Genomic DNA, 9,122 nt, shown 5'->3' with positions numbered 1-9,122 from the left:
ATGATCATTAACCCCTTAACCCCAAGTGTTTAAAGAGACCATTTCTACCCGGGTGCACTACTCTTAAATAAAGCCTCACAACATTGTGGCAACACACAGCAGAGACACAGCTTTGACATTATTTGAAGGGCACGTGTACCATCAAGTCTATGTAGCAAAATGTTGGACCGATGTGTTAGACAGCACTCTCCTCCACCATCCTCAAAACACCGAATTAGGGAATATCTTTTTGAAGAATGGTGTTCCATCCCTCCAGTAGAGTTCCAGAGGCTTGGAGAATCTATGCCAAGGTATAGTCCATTGAAGCTGTTCTGGTGGCTTTTGCCAGCCCAACACCTCACTAAGACACTTCATGGTGGTTTTTCCTTTAATTTGTCACCCGCCTGTACTTGCCAAACTCGGTAGGTCTAGCTGAAAAGCTATGGCTATAGTAACATACAGAATGTCGGTGTGAGATAAGATAAAATAAGAAGAACACTAAATTCCTTTTTTCAGTGAACTTACATGCCCATCCAGTGGGGTCATCGCTTTGTCTTGCACCCCACCAATCTCCACTAATTCTAAATCCATTTTATAACACAATAGTAAGTTGAAACCTAGGTCCCTCTAGGCTGTACTTGTCAGCACACTACATTACGCAAATGCATATAAAAGTTAGTACTGTAAATGGTACAAATGTCTTGCTTCATTTAAGCAATTTTCCAAATCTATGTGATGCTCACACCTGTAGTTATAAAGCTTACATAGCTCTAAATAGGCAAGAATTGGCCAGATTTTACATCCATTTGAAGGGGTCAAAAATATTTTGAACAGTTTTTCAATATCTCCTGGTACACTATATATTTAAAACTGTAGCTACTGCTAAGATGTATGGCTTGTGCTGAATGGGGAACAACAGATTAAAAGCGTGCATTGTGTTGTGTTCCTATAATTGCAGTCCCGATTGACCTCTGACCTTAACTGATATTGGCGTCCTGGATCAGTGCACATGCTCCCATTAGCTGGCCATTGTCATATCTGCTAAATGGTAGTCGACTGTGTTTTTCCCTGGAAGCTGGTAGTTTATAGCTTGCAGGCTTTTGGAAATTCCCTTAAAAGCCTAAACAATGATCACACTGAGGGACATACAGTATGTAAATCTGTATTGTACCACGAATGAGCATACCGAAATCCATGTTGGCATGCTGATGTAAAACCAGAGGCTGTGCTTAGAGTCACAAATGTCAAATGGGTAAGCAGGATACAATTGTGTATACAGTTTTAGGATCTGTATTTATTTATTTATTTATTTATTTATTTATTTATATTTTTGGTGGTGTTGGAAATTGCATTGCATATTTAATGCATTGTATCTTTGCTATAATTCTTTAGTGAAACCCTTAAATTTGCACCTTAAAAATATTTGACCATCAGACCATCAAATAAAGTATAGCTTCAAGTCCACATCTTGTTCAATATTTTCAATATACTATTTATGCAACAATGTGTAAATATGATGTGTGTGTAAGCAAGACAGATGCCTTATTAAAATATTCATAGCTGTCACTCATAATGTACCAATGGGAAGAATGCTAGCCTTGTGTAGATTCAGAAGTGTACATCATAACAACTCTTGATGCATTTATATAATACTTTCTCTTTCTTCTCCATGATCAAAGGGCCAAGGCTGTGCCTGTGATGGGCACATTTGGCCCTCGGGCTGCTAGTGGAATAAATGTGCTATAAAATACATTTTTTGTTGGTTTTTTCCTGCATAGACAAACCTTTGGTGTGTGCCATAGCAATATTTACGAGTGCCAAAAGGGAAAACAAACAATCTACACAATGGTTAGAATATTATTTGGCAGCACAATGCAGCCCTCTGCTAAAAGGAGAAAAGGAGGGAGGGAGAGAGAGATTGAGTGAGAGAGTCGGGGGGGGCAGACAGAGAGACAGCACACTCATGGGTTCTGTGGGCAGGATTATCATGTGCAGGGGCGCTTGGCTTGTTGGCGTTGACACCCGCTAATCGCAGCTGCAAACATTTGTGCTGGGAGAAAGCAAAAGCACGTTGCATTGTGCTCTTTAATCAGTGATGCCAGTGTTCATATATTGTAAGACATGGACAGTTGAACTGCAGAGCCTTTTTTCTCAAAAACAGTTTGGTGACAGTTTTTTAAATGAGCATATCACCCTGACAATTTGAAAGTCAAAAGATATATTACAAGAAAGCTGAAATGAATATGAAACCCAAAAGGTGTTTCTGGGATAAAGTAACTCAAAATGGTGGAGCAGTTCATTCCATTCTTTATCCAAAATGTTAGATGCCATTTTAATCAGTGGGAAGACTGCAGGCTAGTACTGGGTGATATGGCCTAAAATTGATATTTCATTTTTCCTGAATGTAAGTATTTAATATGACACAGCAGTTTTTTATATTAATAGCTAAATGAACCCTTTGAAGAGTAGTTTTTTTTTTGGAATGCTTTTTTAAAATTGTTCAGTTGTTCAAATTGTCAGTGCTTTAGAGCTCCATTGCTCTCAGTTGCCAGTATTGATCGTTACATCAGTATTAGAATTCCGTTAAGAACATTCTAATCACATATTTGTTGGTCTTACACCTTAAAGGGTTAACAAGTTATGATGGGGGAGTTAAAGACCTTTCCATGACAGGAAAACCCTGCATTTGTGTTTTGAGTATTTCTCTGTGACTCCATGTGGAATTATCATAATTTAAAAGTTTTTCAAAAGGTGTAGGGCCCAGGTTAGTGTACACATTTGCTGTATATAACAGTTCCCTCCAAAAGTAAGGTAATGGTAGGGTGAAATATCTCATTTTTGCTGTATACTTATTTGTATTTGAGATCCAGTGATGGAAATGAGGCAAAAGTACAGACAAACAGCTTTCATTCTATGGTATTTACATGCGTATAAACACTCCACTGAGTCTCGTCTGCATGGACCCAATAGAGTGGAGCAGTTGTTGGGGTGACCAAAACTCCACAAAGAAAGATATGACAAAATGATCATCATTACCAATCAGCATGGTGGAAACAGGTCTAAGTCGAGACAAACCAGTGATCCTTTCATAAAGGGCACAGGCGTTTTAAACAGAAGGCAATCTATACTCAGGGAACCAGAATGTGTGTGCTTTCAACAGCTGTCTTGTTGTGAATGAAACCTGTTAGGCAGTTGAAACTGTGATTTTTCATCAGAAACAATGGGTCCAACCTTGTACAGGAACATTCACACAGTGCAACCGTATGGTCGTCCTAATCTTGTTGCTCCCACCTTCTCTTTGCTGAAATGGGAATCAGTGCTGTCATTTTTAAGGATGTGAACTACATATTTCAGTACCCCCCCCCCCAAATAACTCCTGCTCTTAGCAAACAGTGCAACCTTATAAGGGGCTGAGAGAAAAGCAAAACAGGACATTTCTGAAGCTGTGAATCTCACAGAGAACACAGAAGCGCCCACGCTTTGCTCAAACTGCACACTGCATGCTGCATTCCCCCTGCCCCAGGAGGATGTAGAGCTCTCTCCTCCGACAAGCATTCCTGATAATGAACGCTTGTGTTCAGAATATGAAAGCATGCGTACCCCATGTCACGGGGCTGAGAACACCCCCCCCCACCCCCCCGGTGGGATTTCAGTCAGGCGGGGCTCACTGCATTAATGCTGCATTCTGATGCGTTGGCCTCGCTGCGGGAGCCCTGCCCCCAGGGGGCGCTGGTGCACCGCTTGGGTTAGTAACGAGGACCCGCCCGGGGGCCGCCCCCACCACCAAGGTCGCAGGCGGGGCGACGGCCGCCGGAACCCTGATTACACGACCTCCGCTTCGCTGTCGCCGTGAAACACATTTCTTCTCCCCCTGAGGAAGGAGACCCTTCGCCCCCGAGCCCGCGGACCGCGCACGCTAACCGCCGTTAGCTCGGGGTCCGCCTCCTCCAATCAGGTTTCAGCTCATGCCTGGGATGAACGTGCACAGATTACGCAACGCAGGCTGTAATTACCGTATATGTGCAAGCTGTGCCGATCCCTCAGAATAGAGCAATGCGGTCATGAATATGCAGGTTGTGTGATGACTGTGATTAGCGCTAATAAACACGATGTGCTGATGTCCAGCAGTAGGGAGGGGTGTGGGGAGGCTAACATCAAGCAGCGGCCTGACCGCTAGATCTATGTATCCAAATAAGGGCATATAATATAAATCATCTATCTATATATCTAACAACGGAAAATTAATCTAACAATGGCAGACTGTGCAGTTAAGAAACCTTAAATATACAGATACTGTTTGGTGGCATCTCCTATGATAATGCAATACAATAATACAGAGCACATGTATATATGCTGAGAGCATTCATAGGGAAATGCTGATGAAGCACTTCCCCTATTAAGGAATTATAGAGAAGAAGGTACACCAAGTGAACAGAGATTGTTATGGATGTACAGTAATCCGTCTGTGTTCAGTGGTCTGTGAATGTGTTTGCATGCAGGTCTGGCACTACTACTCGGATAAATCAACTGAATACACATGTGTTCACTTCCATTGTAAGTCGCTGTGGACAAGAACATCCGCTAAATTAGTCCAATGTAATGTAACGAGTGCTCATTCATTAAATTAATATAAATACGGATGTCCCAATGAAACAAGCAGATGTCCTCCACTTGATAATACATTTAATAAAACACATATATTATCCGTAGGCTTATTATATTGCAATGCATCTGTGCAATCAGTGGAACTAATTTCAATATGATTTGCACCTCAAAGACACACTGCTTTCCATATTGACTTACTTCTTCCTTTCTTTATGTAGACAATCCTTCCTCAAGGCTTTTTTATCATTGCATGTTCAAATTGTTGACTTTCGTACATTATGTTGGCTAAACTCATTAATAGCACATTGAAAAAAGACCAACTGGAAGGAGAAAAAAGTGCAAAAATCATGTATTTCAAGGTTAGCTTTATGCAAATAATCCTACAAATGATCCTGAATGCAAATGTTCTTCATTCACCATGCTTTTGGAATTAAACCAATACACTAATAGTTTAGTCAGTTTACAATTAACAGATATGCATGTATAAAAAATGTAAAATAAAAACAGTAGGTTATGAATAGATGTTGCCTGTGAAAAACAGCACTGTCACAGGCAGCTGAGGAACACTTTGTCTGTAAATCTTATGAAAATTGGAATCAGTTACAAGGCCAATTTAGACCTTGTTAGACATTAATTGCGTGCCAGATGTTGTGCTGATCAACTGTCCCATCAGTAAAAATATCACAGAGAATGTACAGGCACCACGATAATGAAAATATCTCTCACTTTTCCCTGATGGACAAGTGCTAATGTAGTCATTCACAAATCACACCCCAATTATGCAAATAGCATTTTGCTTTAAATGATGCCTGTCTTTTAATGTGTGTTTTTAATAACCAGTCAATAACGGCCTTGCAAGCTGCTTGGGAAGACCATAAGACCATAGTGCACGCTGACTGGCAGGTAAATGTGTGCAAGAGTAGGTCAGTCGCTAACCTTTGCGGTATGAAGCAATAATGCTGAAGCGTGTAACTGCCACAGCTAAAGATTGTTTAGATTTCCATTTCCATGTTTGTATTTCCCTGTCTAGCTTCAGAGATTGTTTGTTGAGATTGTGTGAATAATTGGAAACATATCCCTGTTCTTTATTATTATTATTATTATTATTATTATTATTATTATTAATAGCTCCACACCCTTTTCTACAAATTCTAAATAAATAAATAAATAAAAATAATAATAATAATAATAATAATAATAATAATTCTCCAGTTAGGAATATTTTTAGTTATGATTTGCAGAGTGGGTGGGGAGATATCGCAGGAGCATTGCTTTATTTCCTCATGCTCCCCTATTCTCTGTGTCGCTGTTCTCTGTGGCCTTGATCTGTTGAATTACGCCTCCCACCACCTCAGTGCCCATACAACAATACTGATTGTCTGCTCTCTGAAATAACGGCTTCATGGCTCTCCTCACAAGGGCTCCTCTCCTGTCTCCTGCTGCTGCTAGCACAAAGCAGCTAGCTGGCTGCCTGTTTCTTTATACTGCTAAAGGACTGTGTCAGATGCATGTGCCAGATTCATGTGTGAATTGCCTGAGATACGCTCATCAACAGCTACAGGCCGGGTCCAGGGAGCCATAGCTTGGCTAGTCCAGCTTGCCATAGATATGATCAGTACCCCACTGAGAACTGAAATATAGGCAGAGCGAGAGCCAAAACTCTTCCACAGTGAGACTGAGCAGTCTGGTCCTCAGACGTGCCGATCTGCAATAGTCTGCATACTGAGACTTGCATGGCAAGCGAGGAATTGTTCCATCCCATTTGGAGAGGGCAGGAGATTCAGGAACAAGGATGAGTTCCCATTCATGCAGTATGCTACAGTGAAATTACTTCATCTGTTCATGTTCTTCACTTTTTGTCATCATCAGGCCTCAGCCTGACTGTGCGCAAAGGTAAGTATAAAAAATGATTACGTAAGTTTTACCATGATTATAATTGAGGGTTATTTGCTTTTTACTTACCCCTCTCTCTCAGTGCTCAACAAGGGGTGTGGCCATCAATTGGGAAGAGGCAGAGTCAATAGTGTGTAAAATACTTGCCTTCCAGCACTCTTACCCTCATTGTGCCACATTGGTAACTGAAAACCCTAAATTGCCCATAGGTATGAATGTGTGAGTTAATGGTGTGTGGGCCTTGTGATGGATTGGTGACCTGTCCAGGGTGTATTCCAACCTCCCATCCAATGTGTGCTACTGCAATAGGCTCCAGCACCCCCCTTCACCTCCCGCAGAATAAGTTATTTAGAAAATGGATGTATATATGGATATATATATATATTGCAATACAACAGCTTTTTTGAAAATATCACCTCAAAGGGCATTCCCCCAAAAATGAAATAAAGATAAAGCTGTGATTTCACATACATGGAATGATATCGATCCATCCAGATTTTTCTGCTGAGTTTTTGCTATTGTTGAGCTGAGTTCTGCTGCAGCTCACCTTGACACAACGGACCTCAACAGGACGAAGTTTTGTGGTGCAGGAAACTCAGCTGCAACGTCTCTTTCCAAATATAATGCCATGGTTAATACCAACATCCACAGACCTTGCTGTGCAGTTTCATCTAAAACTACTTTCTACCAATGTACAGTGTATTCTGGGTTTCAGGGTCAACATTGTTTCAGCTTTGCTGATTTTGATTTGTGTGGGTATCAGCAGCATTATGGAAGATAATCACATGTGCCAGGGTTTGCCTACTGTAGTGATAAACTCACTAACTTCAACTTATTGACAGAATAAAATGTAATTATGCAAGCGCTGGATATACTGGACATGAATGCAGTGTAAGTACATTAAATATGGACATTTAAAAAATTTTCCTGAATGATTTATTCTGTTGTTTCAGGAGCTGTCCTGAAAGCTGAAACGGTATACAGTTTTATCTTGCAAAGCTATACGAGGCAAGATAACTGTAGAAAGTTTAAAATAAATACGTTTATGGTATGGTTTAGGATGTAATAAGCGATCGAGGGAGGGGTAGGCTTTGTTTGTCCAATTCCAATTTCTTTCTATAAGAGCTGATGAGGGAGAGAGGCTTTTGTTTAATGCTCAGAGTGAGAAATTGTGGGATGTTTGTCAGGTATGTTTTAATGCATTGTGCATTTGGTAATGTTCCCAAATTCTGCCTGCGGTACCACCCGTACCACTAGGGAGCCCTGGATATAGGGTTAATCCACCTGCTTATTTCGTAGCCACGGGTCCAACACATGACAAGCAGGAATTAAAGCATCATGCCAGCCAGCGCTGTCAGAACACCTCCAAAGAAATACACACGGAAATATCCTGGAACACTCTGGCACAGATCAGTTTCTAAACCCTCGCCATTACTTTAATTTTTGGTAAAGAATGCTGCATGTTTTATTTTCCTAGTAAAGTTCTTTGTGCACAGGATGACATGGATAATGCACTCACACAGTTCAGAAACTGTAAAACCACATATGAGCAGGAGAGGGTTCCTAAACTCAATGCATAGCTCACTCACAGTCTGTTGCTGCCTGGACAGAATTCAGAGCTCATTCACAGCCTTCAGAATCAGAATCTGAATCAGGTTTTATTGCCAAGTAGGTTTACACATACAAGGAATTTGTTTTGGTCTGGTGATGCATGTGAACATAAAATGAATTAAATTAAATTAAATAAACATGTGCAATAACATAAACATAGTACAAACAGTAAACAGTAAACAATAAACAATAGTGCAAGGGGACAAAGTGTTAGAGTAAGTACAGGTGCTGTCTGTTTGGTGTCCGTGGGGGTCAGGATAACAGACAGTGTCAGTGGGGGTCCCGGGCCTTGTTGATGAGGCCAGCTGCAGTCGGGAAAAAACTGTTCTTGTGCCGTGAGGTTTTGGTCCTGATGGACCGCAGCCTCCTGCCGGAGGGGAGTGTTTGAAAGAGTTTGTGTCCAGGGTGGGAGGGGTCGGCCACAATCTTTTCTGCCCGCCTCAGGGCCCTGGAGGTGTGCAGGTCCTGGAGGGATGGCAGGCTGCAGCCAATCACCCTCTCAGCAGCGCGAATGATACACTGCAGTCTGCCCTTGTCCTTGGCAGTGGCAGCAGTGTACCAGATGGTGATGGAGGAGGTGAGGATGGACTCAATGATGGCGGTGTAGAAGTGCACCATCATTGGCATTGGCAGGTTGAACTTCTTCAACTGCCGCAGGAAGTACTTCCTCTGCTTCTTGGTGAGGGAGCTGATGTTCAGCTCCCACTTGAGGTACTGGGTGATGATGGTGCCCAGGAAGCGGAAGGACTCCACCGTGTCGACTGGGGAGTCACACAGGGTGATGGGGGCGGGTGGGGCTGGGTTCCTTCTGAAGTCCACAACCATCTCCACTGTCTTTAGAGCGTTGAGCTCCAGGTTGTTTTGGCTGCACCAGGACACCAGATGTTCAATCTCTCTCCTGTAGGCAGACTCATCCCCATCAGAGATGAGCCCAATGAGAGTGGTGTCATCTGCAAACGACACCACTCTCATTGGTGGTAGTGTCGTTTGCAGACGACACCACTCTATTTCTGAAAACAGAAACATTGATTGGC

The sequence above is a fragment of the Anguilla rostrata genome, chromosome 12 (genome assembly GCF_018555375.3).
Source record: "Anguilla rostrata isolate EN2019 chromosome 12, ASM1855537v3, whole genome shotgun sequence".
Lineage (NCBI taxonomy): Eukaryota > Metazoa > Chordata > Actinopteri > Anguilliformes > Anguillidae > Anguilla > Anguilla rostrata.
This window is presented reverse-complemented; position numbering follows the sequence as displayed.